A 14363-nucleotide genomic window follows, 5' to 3' on the forward strand; every position below is an offset into this window, starting at 1 on the left:
TAGTGTGAAAGGGAGTTCTCAAACAAGTGAAGGTGTTTGGACTCGTACGTCCAAAAAGTACTATGAGTTCCACGAAGGCATCACTCCATCAAATTTTTGAAACCACGAAAGTTGTTCTTCAAGATGGAAAAAACATATTCATCCAAGTTTGAATAAATGGCATCAAGCAGTGGTAAAGGCCAGAAGCAGACATGAAAGTAGAGCCAATTACTACGATGAAGTAAGTGTTTTCACTAGTTATTTTAAATATTTAATTATATTACATTTAATTTCATAAATTAATTTCCTTTAATTTTTGTAATTATATTTTCTAGGTACGCCAAGCGGAGGAATTGTATATGAAGGACAACTCGAAACCCTTTAGTCATCACAGTTGTTGGGAAATTTGTAAAGGATGAGTGTTATTTCAAGATCCACCTCAAGAAAGATTTGGTCCTACGCCGATGTTCAGAAATGTTTTCTCAAATGCACTTGAGGATGAACAAGGATCTCCTACCATTCAAGAAACAAGGGTAGAAAATCTGTCTCTGGGTGAATCTTCCATACCTAGGGTTATGGGATGAAACAAGGCCTGAAAATTGAAGGAAAATGGCAAGGCAAAGGATGATTTAGCCTTTCAACAGGAAATGGCGTCCTCATTGCGATTAATGGCAGAGCAAAATGCCTTTGTTGTGGAAGAAATGAACTATAGGCACGAAGATCGGGCAAAACAAATACAAGAAGAGATGGATGATAGGGACATGCAAAGGAACACTTCAAATTACACTCCAATGAGTAAGGCATATTTTGATAGGAAAAAAAGGAAAATTATGACTCAATGGGAGTTGTTTACATCCGACTATACTCCTACAATGGCGGATGAAGATGATGATTATAGTCTTTAAAATGAAGATGTTGTAGTCTTTAATATTAAGTTGTAGTTTTTAAATTTAAGTTGTTGTAGTCTTTAAATTGAAGTTGGAAGTTGTTGTAGTTTTTAATTTAAGTAACCATATTAATTCAATTAAAATAATAAATTATGTTTGGCCTATGGCCCTTTGGCCTCCTCGGTTAGAGATGGTTTTTTGTCACAGGGCTATGTTTGGCCTATGACCCTTCGGCCCCCTCGATTGGAGGTGGTATAAAATATGGCATGACATTGTTCATTGAAATATAATTTCTTGAAGAGCTATAGGACTAAAGAGAGCCATCTGGCCCTCATTCAGTTGGAGATGGCCTTAGTAGTGACGCCTCTAGTGAAAGTGAGTCCCCCTTAATCTCATTAAACTAATCCTTGAATAGCGCCAAACAAGGGACTAGGATAATAACTAAACCAATCCTAGTTATTCCTAGCTATGGAGCCCAAGCAAACAGGGCCTAAAGCAATACTCATTGGTTCCGTAGTTTCAAAACAAAATGGTTCCTAGCTACTCCTAGCTAAGGAGCCCAAACAAACGAGGCCTAAACCGTTGTATGATGAGGTTTAACTTTTTTGAAAACCAAATGGTTCCTTACTCTCAAAATTTGTTACAGACAAGTATGGCTTTATTTTATACATGAAAGGATTGACCATCAATGATGGATAACATAACTGTAAACATGAATTTTATGTGACAAATCAAACAAGAACACATGTACAAAATAAATGTATTGTATTAATGTAAGTTTAGGGTTACAATCTCAGTTTACAATTTGAATCCTCTGGTTTGATATCCGGGGTGAAAAATGTGTGTGTAGGGGGTTGTTGATCTAAGGGTCGCGATAACTGAATCTCGAATTAATGGATGTAGTAAAGGTTTGGCTTGTGGCGATCGAACAATCGACACGTGTAATGGTGCTTGATGATTGTTCACAAGTTTGACGAAGAATACACAGAGTTTTCTGAGTCTTTTTGAATGTTTGAGTGTTTGGGAATTTGGGAGTTTAGGGGGCTTAAGAGCTTCAGTGTCTGGGTGTGAGAATGATTTTCTGACAATTTTCTTTGTTGGAGCCTTGTATTTATAGACTCTCCAAGTTTTGCCTACGAAAGAACCAAGACTTTATTTGTGTCTTGGACGCTTAGTTTGTGATTTGTGATTTGACTCCATCAATTAATATTTAATTTAATCAGATGAAATCAAATAAATCAATCTTCCTAATTTGGCATTTTTATTTGATTTAAATTTAAACTAATTAATTTGTTTAATCTAAATTAAAATCAAATAATTCATTTCCGCCAATTGTTGACATGTGTTCTCTTGATAACTCGTCCGGTTTTGATCAGTCACATGTTATGTGTACAATTTATGAGACACATAGCACACATCACATAAGCTCTCACATGTCAAGATCTAATGCACTCGTGAACATTCAATTTCACCAAAATTTACATGCCTACAATAACATCTCAAAGATTTATTCACTGTCCATTTGTCAATTTCTTATAGTTTCTCTCTTTTCACAACAATGTTCGGAAATATAGTCACATACCCAAAAATTTCATTTTACGAATGAGGTTAAAAATCCAGAAAATTGATAGGCTGATCTTATTATGTGCAATGGCAAGAAACGCACTAAATTTTAATTATTCTAAGCAACTAACAGATCAGAAATCCGTTTATCAAAGGAAAGAATTTAATAATTTTATATAAAATTAAAAAAAAATAAAAAAAAATAAAAAAAAAGGTTTTGGAAGGCTGCCAATGCAGGCCTCATACAAAACAAAATTATAAACTTGGGCCTAGTTCTGGTCCGACCTCATGAAACCAGAATATGCACACAAAGCCTACAAAAATGCATGCCTTTGGAGTTTGGCAACTTCTGTGAACCCAAATTCAACAAGAAAAGGCATTGAAGTGACTTGTTGTGACTTTGTGAGAAATTTTCCCTGTCATCTAACTCAAAAGACATGCATTCTCTCATTTTTCTCATCATACTAGTTAATGTGACTTTGTATTTTTGCAGATACTTAAAAGTTTTAAAACCAATGAAGTTATGATCTCAATTATTCAGTCTCATAGTTTCCCATGCTCTTGCAAAGTAACCATAATTAGGTGCATGTTTTATTTGTTTCCTATTAAAATTTTCATCGTGTTATGCAGAGGCTGACATAGGAAAGTTTTTCTTTTGTGGGTAAATTATTACAAATTAAGGAGAACCCACAGGATTTTGGAGAAATGTAGAGGGGTCCCCCAGCTCCACCTGCCACTGATTTTATTTTGCTTGTTAAATGGAAGACCACTGTTTCTGGTCTTCTGAATTTTGCTTTGCAAATGCTGTAAGTTTCATGATGTCTAGCTAGGTCAGTATTTTCAACGGCTCAAGGTATGTTGGGATTGTACAAGTAAAAATCTCCACTGCAAACGTTAAAAAAGCACACAATATTACTATGATAAACTAATTATAGCTAATGTATTCATGTATGATGTACGTATATCAGACATACATTATTTTCAAACTCGGATGCATAGCAAAGTGTATCCGCTTTAGCCATTTCAACTAGAAAATTCTTAGTGTAAGAAAGATCAAACTTATCATATATACACATTATTGTTTATAATAACAATGCCTCATTGATGCATGTAGAGCTTACAAATACAAAATATCACCAGTCGTTATCCATCCACAAGCACGTGCATGTGCAATTTATTTTAGCATTCTTCAACTTATTATCAAGGTCAACTTTAGGATTTTGGGGGCCAATAGTCTCCATGAAAATATAAACAAATAATTTTTCATCAATTGATGTACAAAGTTTGATAATTCACTAGGAAAAAAAACCGAGAGACATTTTCTTCTATTCATTGTCTTTTCTACTTGAAAACATGCAAAACGGTAAAAGCAACTGTGCAGGAGATTCCGTAGAGTAAGAGTAGGCAAACTTATAGGGACCAAATATTTTTGAGTGGTCTAAAAAAATCAAGGATCCTGTGCGATGGCACAACTGACGCCCCTTTATGGCGGGCCCTCTGTGTGTGTGTGCAGGCCCGGCCCAGACCCAGGCCCAACGCGGACAAGGCGATAGTTTAGGGCATCAAAATTATTAAAGTGATATGTTTATATATATTTTTATAAGAGTATAATTTATAAAATTTGGTTTAGTGATAAAGAAATTTAACTAGAACTGGTGGTTTTGTTGTTTAAAATGATGAGGAGGCCTTAGGTTCAAAACATCACGTGTGCTTATTTACATTCCAATTTTTACAAATTTCTTTTCATAACAGTATAAATTTATAAAATTTGGCTAAATGATCAAGAAGTTTAATTAGAAGCAATGGTTTTTGTTGTTTAAAATTAACGAGAGGTCCTAAGTTCGAAATGCCATGTGCATGTTTATTTTTTTCAATTTTTACAAATTTTTGTTTGGTTGTTAATTTATTTACTAGCTAGTAGTTATGTGGGTTGCTATTTTTAAATATCTGTTCCATTTCAGGTCTAATATTCAGCAAAAAGTAATGCGTAGACTAAATTTGCAAATACTATTACGTGTCATCAAAAGGTTTAATTTAGTGTCCATTCATTACTTATAGATATCCTTAAAGACTCAAAAACATTAATATTTTTTTTAGTCTTATATTGATGAGGTTAGTAAATAAGAAAAAATAACTCACGATTTATACTAAAACACTTTAAAAGTTCATATGGAAAACAAAACTCATAATCTATGTACTTGGAAGCCCGAAGTTTTTTAGTTTCCTTCTCTTGATACAAGATAAATTAATTATTCCGTGTTTCTAAATTATTGAGTTTGAAGTGTTTTTCTAAATATAATTTTATCGATGTCTCACGTATGAAAACAAATATTTTTTTTATATGACATGAGGGCACATTTTTTGACGTCACCCCTGGCCTCAAAAATCTTTGGACCGACCCTCTGTGTGTGTGTTTTATTACATATTCCAACTTCTTGAAGCATCCAACTAAAGTACTAATTGTATATCCTACGAATGCACCACGCAATTAACTATAATGTTTATGCCCTTAACTTCCTAGCCACTTCTTTTCCAGATTTGAGGAGGGGTCGGCCCTAATTAACTAGTTGAATAAGATTGGAACTCGGGAAGGTCAACCTAGGACAGTTGGGGCTGCCGGTCGACGTATATGGCCTCAACCCTAACTGAGTTTAGGAGAATCAGATTCTGATGTTAGAATAAATTAATATATCCCCTCTCATACATATGAATAACCTCATCATGATTATATTAAGCAGCTGTTCATAGAGAAGTTTCCATGGAAAAGTACTTAACTACAAGTTAGAAGCTAGCTAGCTAGTTAGCATATCAAAACCTTTCATGACACCCCCCATATCCCAAAGCCAAACAACCACTTGGCCACTACAATCATAAACTTTAGCTTCATTGTAAACCCAGCCAAATCACAAAAAGCATTGCCAATATAACAGGCTACTTTAACGACACGAAACCATATGGACGTTCATTTGTACAACTTCTCTCTGTCAACTGTCATCACTCACAAGCTCGACTTGTGGTCGCAAATTAAGAAAAAACAGTACGAGTGCCAACGGTTGTATGAGCACTACTACTCACAAGCTGCATTTCTCTCAAACTTGAATATCATACAACAATGCCAAGTACTTTTTGAAAACTTTATAGGTTGGAATTGTTGGATGTGGGAACACCATGTCGGCCTCGCTCATCACTATATTGTACTATGCAATGCCTAGCTACCATCTGCAGGGGGACCATTAGTGACCCATTAGAGATTTGTGAAATCTTGCTATGCTATCTAGCATCTTTAGTACTACTTATGGTTAGAATTATTGAATATAATGCGTGGTCAGAACTTTGATCCATCGAAGTTGTAAAAATATGTAGTCCCATGGTGGGGCAAAAGCCATTTCTGGGGACCAGCATTTGGTATGACATGCATTTATGTGTATATATAAGGTAATGTTCTTTATCATACTTATGTTACTTATATATTTACCAAATTATATATTAGATTGCAGATTCATGACAAACATCAATTTAGTTATTACATAAATTCATGGTCTGATAATATATGTATTTTAGTTTGTCAACCGGCCACATTTGTAAGATAATTTTTATATTCATGCGCGTATGTATATATACAGGCCCTTTAAGGGAAGGGATCCCCATTTTTTTAAAAAAAATGAGGACACCCTCTTGACCATTAGATTTGACTTTAATGAAATTATATGGCTGAGATTAAATCACAGGCCATATAATCTCAATCACAGGATTTCATTAAAGCCAAATCTAACGGTTAAGAGGATGTTCCCATTTTTTCTGAAAAATGGGGATCCCTTCCCTTAAAGACTTCCTGTATATATAAGAATGAAAAGTTTGACAAAAGAACAACTGTGTGTGCATATATATATATATTACAACTTGCTCATTTACAATTTAAAACACAGATAATATTGCAGAGTAGAAATAGAATGAAGGTGATGAACTTGCTAAACCGCAGTTATATAATTTCGTTAACGTCAAACTTTCCTTTTGGGTTTTTACAATTTTTAATTTGGATATCTTGACCATGCAGTAATCTGCAGAATACTATATTTTCCCATAAAAAGTATATTCATGGTTTTCTCTGAGGAACTATATATAAACCGGAACAATGGACTTGCTTTTCTTTACAGAGTATAATATTGGTTGAAATTATGTATATAGATTTTTTTATGTGAATTTAGCAATTGAAATATTTTCTGTAGGGAGGACTAGCAATTATATCACCACAGGTCCACAGTACTTTTCCACCCCTGCATCATTATTTTGTGGACGCACTGCTGCATACCAGTGAATACGTACATAGCAATCCTTGTATAAAATGTTCGCTGTTTATTTTCTGTTACAGATATTAATCTCTAAATACATTTAGTTTTGTCTAACCATTATTAGGCAGTACTTCTTTGCTATAACTTTTTCGTCAATGGCAGTTTGGCTATGGCAAATGATCAACCACTCATGCTTCATCCATAGCTATATATACTATTTGATGGATCATTGGGGGGTAGAATTGGTATATATGCATGTATAAGTCATACATTCAAATTAATCAAGCGGAAAACAAAACTATAGTTTTAAGAGACAAAATTGCCACCAGTTATAATTATGCTAAGGGGGTTTTCTTTCTGCTTAGGTACCCTGAGTTTATTAGGGATTCCCTTCTAGAAAATAGTTTTGTCTGGTCAAGGTTTTATGTCACAACCGCCAACCCCGCTGTGATGGTTTTAAGTTGTTTTTTAAATTTTAAAAGATTTTTATCTAGATGAAGAAGAATATGTACAGGATAGTATATATGCATCTAATTAAGTGCCTTCATTAAAACTTTGTGAGGACTTTTAACTTGATCGACAGAAAGAGAATACCACGCTTAATAAAAAAACTGATGCGGCCGTGGTTTAAAAAATATGATTTTCATTCTTGATAAATATTAATTTATATATATATATATATATAACGATAAATCTATGCTAGAGAGAAATTTGTATTGAATTTGTTATTCATAAGATTCAAATTTAAGATTATTTATACGTGAAGAAGAATACCATTAAACTGTAATATAAGTGTACTGATAAAAAGTAACTTTAGATGTTATATACTTAATTAACGAGCTAGAAACATGCAGGCATGGCCATTAAAGACTTGCAATCAGCTGATCAGAGAGAAAAGGTTAAGAAATGTATCAATTAATAACAATATATAGTTGACTAACGAGCTAGAAACATTCAGGTATGACCATTAAAGACTTGCAATCAGCTGATCAGCGATAAAAGGTTACGAAATGTATCAATTAATAACAATATAAGTTGAATGCTAGATTTACCTGTTTGGTATTGTCTTCTATTATTATCTTTCGTGCTAATAAGGTTACCTTAAAAAATTGTTCTTCCTTAAATTTATCTTACGTATAACTAGGTTCACTACTGCAATAAGCACTTTGTGTGACAAGGGAGTATTTGTTGTGCAAAGCATTTCCAGGTTGCACAAAACTTATGGCGATGCAGAAATTGTCGCGCAAAGGTTGTGAAGAAAGACTTTGCGCAACAAAGTGCGGCAAAACGATTGCGCGACGTTTTATTGCTCGTTGCAAGAAATGTGTACAAACGAAGGCTTTCATCGCACGATAGAATAAATAGAATTTAATAAAAAAAATATTTAATACAATTGGAAAAAAAAAAATTAATGAATAAAAAAATAATTTATTTATAATATAAATAAATAAAAATGTATGTACAACTACAAAGTTTAAATAGAAAGCGGGAAAAAAAAGAAAAAAGAAAAAAATGCAGCATAATCTATGAGCAAGTCGTTCGGAAGTGCTTGGTGGAAGGGGTTGGGGTTAGGGACGGGGTCGGGGGCCGACAGATCTAATTGCTAGGTATGTTTAGGGTGGAGGGGCTCTGATGTTGATGGTGCAGAAAAATCGGGGGGACGGATCCCGGAGGAACTTAGGGCATGTACGATGAATGACATCTGAGTTTTGTACGATGCAAGCTCAGTCCTCAGGCCAACGACTTCTTGTGTCAAAGCTGTAACCTCACCCTTCGACTGTAAGGATGAAGAGGCTCCACTCTCCCGTTGCCTGGCATTCCCTATCCCCCGGCAATACATCCTAGCCTCCGACCAAAGGTCTGGTCCAAGGTCTTTGTAAGGATGAGAAACCCACATCCTCGGAGGGATCCACAGATTCGATCGACGTGGCTGGGGGGAGCTGGGAGGCGGACTCGTGAATAACCGACTGGCTCTTCTCCACCATAGTCTTCTGTGAAATAAAACATGGAATATTAATAATAAACAATTTGAATTAATTATTATAATACTTTAATGCATAAGACATTAATTAAAATTGAATAATACTTACATGAAGGGACTCGGCCAACTCATCCCCGGGCTGAACATAAACGTTAGCAAAGATGTCTATCTTAGGGAATTTTGAACCCCCCTATATGAGAAGGGTCTTGAACCCGAATGGTGGAGAATAGTCTTTTTTCTCCCGATTGATCTTGTTTGCCTTCGCCTTCTTCTGTTATACACAAAATAAACATATTAGTTGTAATATTTAAAGAAAATATACAAAAATTAATAAACATTAGTAAAAATTTCAAAAAGTAAAATGAAATAAGTCATATTTAAAAAGGGACCACATAGCCCAGCTCCTGAAAATGACCACAGAGCCAAACCCAGCTATCTTCCCATTCCTCAAACTCATTCGGGCAACCCTCCTCGAGAGCAACCTGCAGATCATCAAGCATCTCGAAATACTAGTGTAGGTCACTCTTCCACTGCTTGTACAGTTCGGAGAAGAGTCGATTGAGGTACGCCTACATGTCCTTGTAAATGTTATCAAAATTGTAGTTTGTCTACAATGTAACAAATATTACAAAAGTATTAGTAATTAAATACATTAATAAATATAAATATATAACTTTTATATGAAAACCATTAAAAAGGTGAGGATACTTACCGATAAATGATTGCGCACCATGTTCTTCACCTCGTCTGGTATTGCCTTCCAAGACTTCCACCACATAGGACAAAAGGTCCGAATGACATGCCTAATGTCTTAGGCCAATGTGCTATGCTGCTCCGTAGTTGGTGTAGCCCGATGTCGCTCACCGTATCTGATTGTGATATGGTTGTTGGTCATCCGGGTGACCTTCGCCGTCTTCAATTGCCGACAAGGTCCTCGGGTGTTTTTCTTGGTTGCGAACAAATTAAAAATTAACGTTAAACCAAAACTAATAACAAATGCTACCGAAATTTTAGCAGAACCTCCCTATAATTAAAATATTTCCCAAACCCTGAAAATTACATAAACAATATATGTATCCAACACAATGATCACAACTGTTTAATAATGGGTTGGGAACAATGACAACAATAAACAATATATATATAAAATAACTTTTTAATCTTTGAATAACGTAACTTAACAAAATTAACGTAAAATAACAACACTAAGTTAACATGGGAATGAGGGAGTTAATTAGGATAATATACCTGGCTATGAACTCGAGGCATTGGTTGTGGATCCTGATGGCGACATTTGCTCCGGAGTGCGGGGGCACTAATGATCACGTTAGGCGCTAAAAGGTAGCGTCACTGAAGAAGTCGAAGACTCCAGTGTCTGTGGGACTCAGGGACCAACTGGGTCAATTGGATTCACTGGCCTATGGTCCATCTCTGCCGCAGCAATTATGACAACAGTAAAAGGTGTAGTCATCGGACAAGGTGTAGTTGTCATCGCCTTCTGGCTTCTAATGAGCTGCGACATCTACAAAATTGGAAATAAATATGTAAGATTACAAAGATAAAAATTAAGGTAAAGTACAACAAATTACCTCAACTATTGATGTTACGACACTTTCATACCTCATCTTTTAAAATTAACAATGTCATACCTCATCTTACGAATTTGTACCAATGTTATATCTTCCGTTAGCCTGCCGTTAATTTGTCAGTTAAATGCTGATGTGGCTTGATCCAGACCCACATTCTATTAAAAAATTATTAAAATATTAAAAAAACTAAAAAAATAAATCATTTCATATTTTTAAATATTAAAATAATAAATAAAAGTTAAACAAAAAAAACAAAACCTTTCGTCCCTTCCACACCCCTCCCCCTTCTTTCTCTCTCTCCCCATCTTCATCTTCTTCCCTGCTTAATCTTCAACCAAAAAAAAAAAAAAAAATTGAAAACCCATCAACCCCCAACAAACCCCCCCCCCCGGGGGAAGAAGAAGAAGAAGGAAAAAAAAAAAAAAAAAAAAAAACCCAATCCAGTTCGTCCCCCACCCCCCAAAAAAAATAAAATCCAACCCCCTGCAACCCAGAAAGAAGAAGAAGGAGGAGGAAGAAGAAGAAGAAGAAAAAATCCAAAATAAAAACCCAGATCCTGTTCGCCAGGTCGATTCCGCGAGGGGTGGGTGCGAGGTTGGGTGCAGAAGGTGGATGCGAGGTTGGGTGTGAAAGGTGGATGCGAGAGGAAGACAAACTAGGATTTTTTTTTTTTTTTTTTGGGTTGTAGGTAGGGGCTCGGGTGGGGGAGAAGAGGGGGTGGGGGGAAAAGGGGATGGGTGAGAAGAGAGAAGGACACTAGGGGGGAGGGGGGAAGGGATGAAGTTTTTTTTTTTTTTTTTTTCCTTCTTTTTTCTGAGTTGCAGTAGGTAGATGGGGGAGGGAGGGAGGGGGAAAGGGAAGAAAGGTTTTGTTTTGTTTTTTGTTTTTCGCTTTTCTTTATTATTTTAATATTTAAAAAATATTAAATGATTTTTTTTATTTTTTAATAATATTATATTAATTTTTTTTAATAGAAAGTGGGCCATGAATCAAGCCACGTTAGCATTTAACTGAGAAATTCACGCCAAGCTAACGGAAGGTATAACATTGGCACAAATTCGTAGGATCAGGTATGACATTGTCAATTTTAAAAGATGAGGTATGAAAGTGTTGTGACACCAATAGTTGAGGTAATTTTTTGTACTTTACCCGGAAAATTATCATACACATGCATAATAATTTCTACTCAAATTTAAAACGAATAAACCATTACAACCCTAAATCGAACTCACTGCTCTAATTCTAACCCTAAATTTAAGAACCCTAATTGTAACCCCTAATTTAAAATCAACTAACCCCTAACTTAAGAACCCTAAATCTTACCCAATAAATTAAGCACCCTAAATATAACACCTCTGCCCTAATTCTAACCTTTAAAATAAAATTAAAAAAAAATTAAAAAATTTAAAAAAAAAAAAAACCCTAATTGTAACCCATTGCCCTAATTTAAGAACCCTAATTGTAACCCCTAATTTAAAATCAATTAATCCCTAAATTATGAACCCTAAATCTAACCTCATAAATTAAGCACCCTAAATCTAACCCCACTGCCCTAATTATAAACCTTAATTTAAAATAATAAAAAAATTCCCTAATTTAAGACCCCTAATTTAAGAACTCAAATTGTAACCCACTGCCCTAATTCCAACCCCTAATTTAAAATCAATAACCCTAATTTAAGAACCTAATCTAACCCCCAGTTAAGCATCATAAATCTAACCCCCAATTTAAGAAAACCCTAATCTAACCTCACTGCCCAAAATCGTTCCCCTAATTTAAGACCTAAATCTAACCCCAATTTAAGAATCTAAATGTAACCCCCAATTTACGAACCCAAATCTAATTCCACTGCCCTAATTCTAAACCCCAATAAAAATTTTTTTTGAAAAAACAAATCGTTAATCTATAAACCCTAATTAACATGGCAAATAAAGCAAATTGAAAAAAAAAATTAAGAGGAAATTACCTCTTGGAGATGAAGATGCGACGGCCAGAGAGAGGGATGGAGAAATGAGGTGAGCAACGGAGAGAGGGGCGGAGAGATGAGGTGAGCGACGGAAAGAGGTAGTGAAAGGGTCAGAGAGGGTGTCGGGGGAGAGAAAGTAAGGGTGAGAGGGGCTGCAATGGTGTCGGGAGAAAGAGGAAAGAGAGAGGGTATCAGGGATAAAAAGGAAAAAGAAAGTGACGGGAGGAAAACGACACATGGGAGTAAGTACATAGAATCTTGCGCGATGGAGGCACTGTCGCACAAGGTTTAAAAATTCGTTGGGCTTTTTTTAAAAAAAAATTCACAAAAAAAGGGCACCTTAATTTTCAAACACTTGAACGACGAATGTTGTGATTCGGTCGCGCAAATGTTCTTTGCGCAACGAAATCAAGGTATTCGTCACCTGAAAATTAAAATCACCAATGTAAAATTAAAATGCTTGCGCGACGAAAAAGGCTTGTTCGTCGCGCAATTATGTTTAAAAATGTTTTTTTTTTTTTAATTTATTTGTGTGTAGAATTTTGATTAAAATTTATGATAAAATACTAATAAAACAAATTTATTTACAAAGTAATTCACATATAAAATGCATTAACCATTTAATGTATTTTACAAAAAAATTGCATTAATCTTCATTCGAACTATAATAACTTTCACTTTCGTCGCTGTCATCATTTTCAATGTCACATTCCTCATCATTAATAGGTAAGTCACCATCGTCGTTTATGAGCACTAGAGCATCGTATCACGGAAGATTACCGAGGTCAAATTGAATCCATATTTCGATTGAAGATACTTCTTCTATCTGAAATGGTTCTTGGATATGATTAGTAACTTGATCTGTTTCCACACCAATTTCCATCAAAGATTCTAGACATTGGTTAGTGATATTATTGATGTCGTCGTTAGCAGGGTCTTGTTCTATTATAGCATACACGTTCCTATGATCCATCTTTTGAACAACTTTCCAACCCCTCTCGGCTTTAGGGTCATCTAGATACAAAATTTGTTTTGCCATGTTTGCTAAGATGTAAGGGTCGTCATCGTATCAAGTTTTGGTAGTGGTCACTGATAGTAATCCATGATCTCTTTTAACACTTTCCTACCTATTTAGGTTTGTATTAAACCATCAACACTTAAACATGATCACTTAGCATCGATGTTTGTAAAGCAATTGCACGACGCTTATTAGTTTGCCATAAAATTCAATGTTAGTACTTTCGCATCGACCTAGGACATGAACACCGTTGTTTTGTGTACACAACTTGTCATCTTATGCAGCCCCTACGAACTTGATGCCATTAACATGGCAACCCGAGAACAATTCAGCGCGATCAATTCGAACACCAAGTTATATAACTATTCACTGTACGTTGGGAAATTTAATGCTTTCAATTGATTCACCTAATATTACCCAAACACTTAAATTTGTTAGTTCAAGAAAATTAATTGGTACAATATATATGTCTAATACAAAACACTTCAAACTTACATATTCGAGAAACCACCGCGGAAACAATCCACGGTGTTTCTTGGCATACAAATGTGAAACATGTGCCCGCTTCATCGTATCTTCATGCTTGTCTAGGTATGACATTGTCTCTTCACAATTGTTGAGTACGAACCAATGTGCTACCTCCATGTCTTTTTGGAAAATTACTTGCCTCGTATCGGATCTCCAAAAGGTCGAGCGATTTGGGCAAAAATTGAAAGTTTCTCCTTTCTCACACCCCTATCATTATTGCAACCTTTATATACATTCCACAAAACGTAAGCTATTTATATGCCATCCAAGCCTGTATAATTGATGCTTTGGGTTTTGCTTTGTTTCGTACATGTTTGTTCAACTCCCCGAGAAACCTACCAAAATAAAATGATACGATACAAATTTTACTAACTGTCAGATAATGATCTTATAAAAAATGACGATGATTATATACCTTTCTATTGGATACATCTATCGAAAGTTGACTGGTCCAGCAAGCAATGCCTCATCCGATAAGTGAACCATCACGTGGATCATACTTGTGAAGAAAGCTAGAGGAAATATAATCTCAAACTTGCATAGAATTTGGACAATGTCATGGC

The 14363-nt window shown here is 35.2% G+C and overlaps 1 long non-coding RNA gene across 5 annotated transcripts; it reads right to left on the reverse strand.

The window, feature by feature from the left end:
* Positions 1–7895: 7895 nt before the first annotated feature.
* On the reverse strand, positions 7896–10590 carry LOC125468936. 5 transcript variants are annotated; one of them, XR_007251288.1, is made up of 6 exons: positions 10547–10562; positions 10349–10443; positions 9948–10221; positions 9412–9645; positions 8809–9307; positions 7898–8706 (listed from the first exon to the last, which is right to left on the reverse strand). It is a non-coding gene; the product is annotated as an uncharacterized LOC125468936 (long non-coding RNA). The 5 variants fall into 5 exon arrangements; XR_007251286.1 differs by having other exon boundaries at positions 7897–8706; positions 9948–10443; positions 10547–10590; XR_007251287.1 differs by lacking the exon at positions 10547–10562 and having other exon boundaries at positions 7899–8706; positions 10349–10529.
* Positions 10591–14363: the final 3773 nt, after the last annotated feature.

This window comes from the organism of the source record quoted next, unplaced genomic scaffold, assembly GCF_019419815.1.
Source record: "Pyrus x bretschneideri cultivar Hongxiangsu unplaced genomic scaffold, Pyrus_bretschneideri_v1 Contig4, whole genome shotgun sequence".
In the NCBI taxonomy this organism is placed as follows: Eukaryota; Viridiplantae; Streptophyta; class Magnoliopsida; order Rosales; family Rosaceae; genus Pyrus; species Pyrus x bretschneideri.